Source organism: Pongo pygmaeus, chromosome 15 (assembly GCF_028885625.2).
Source record: "Pongo pygmaeus isolate AG05252 chromosome 15, NHGRI_mPonPyg2-v2.0_pri, whole genome shotgun sequence".
In the NCBI taxonomy this organism is placed as follows: Eukaryota; Metazoa; Chordata; class Mammalia; order Primates; family Hominidae; genus Pongo; species Pongo pygmaeus.
In genome coordinates this window covers 59,179,487-59,180,729 of record NC_072388.2, presented here as the reverse complement: position 1 = coordinate 59,180,729, position 1,243 = coordinate 59,179,487, and positions in this window count along the sequence as shown.

The window sequence follows — 1,243 nt, the reverse complement described above, 5'->3', positions numbered from 1 at the left end:
AGCAACATTTGATGTTCACCAATATCTGCTGTTCTGCAGCCTTCGCTGTTGATACCCAGGCAAACAGTCTGGAGTGGACCTCCGGCAAACTCCAACAGATCTGCAGCTGAGGGTCCTGACTGTTAGAAGGAAAACTAACAAACAGAAAGGACATCCACACCAAAATCCCATCTGTATGTCACCATCATCAAAGACCAAAGGTAGATAAAACCACAAAGATGGGGAAAAAACAGAGCAGAAAAACTGAAAGTTCTAAAAATCAGAGCACCTCTCCTCCTCCAAAGGAACGCATCTCCTCACCAGCAATGGAACAAAGCTGGATGGAGAATGACTTTGATGAGTTGAGAGAAGAAGGCTTCAGACGATCAAACTACTCCAAGCCAAAAGAGGAAGTTCGAACCCATGGCAAAGAAGTTAAAAACCTTGAAAAAAGATTAGATGAATGGCTAACTAGAACAACCAATGCAGAGAAGTCCTTAAAGGACCTGATGGAGCTGAAAACCACGGCACGAGAACTACATGACAAATGCACAAGCCTCAGTAGCTGATTCAATCAACTGGAAGAAAGGGTATCAGTGATGTAAGATCAAATGAATGAAATGAAGCAAGAAGAGAAGTTTAGAGAAAAAAGAATAAAAAGAAACAAACAAAGCCTCCAAGAAATATGGGACTATGTGAAAATACCAAATCTATGTCTGATTGGTGTACCTGAAAGTGACGGGGAGAATGGAACCAAGTTGGAAAACACTCTGCAGGATATTATCCAGGAGAACTTCCCCAATCTAGCAAGGCAGGCCAACATTCACATTCAGGAAATACAGAGAACACCACAAAGATACTCCTTGAGAAGAGCAACTCCAAGATACATAATTGTCAGATTCACCAAGGTTGAAATGAAGGGAAAAATGTTAAGGGCAGCCAGAGAGAAAGGTCGGGTTACCATCAAAGGGAATCCCATCAGACTAACAGCTGATCTCTTGGCAGAAACTCTACAAGCCAGAAGAGAGTGGGGGCCAATATTCAGCCTTCTTAAAGAAAAGAATTTTCCCTTTTTTTTTTTTTTCGAGACAGAGTCTCACTCTGTCCCCAGGCTGGAGTACAGTGGTGAGATCTCAGCTCACTGCAACCTCCACCCTCCGGGTTCAAGCGATTCTCCTGCCCCAGCCTCCCGAGTAGCTGGGACCACAGGCACGTGACACAACGCCTGGCTAACTTTTTTGTATTTTTAGTAGAGACGGGGTTT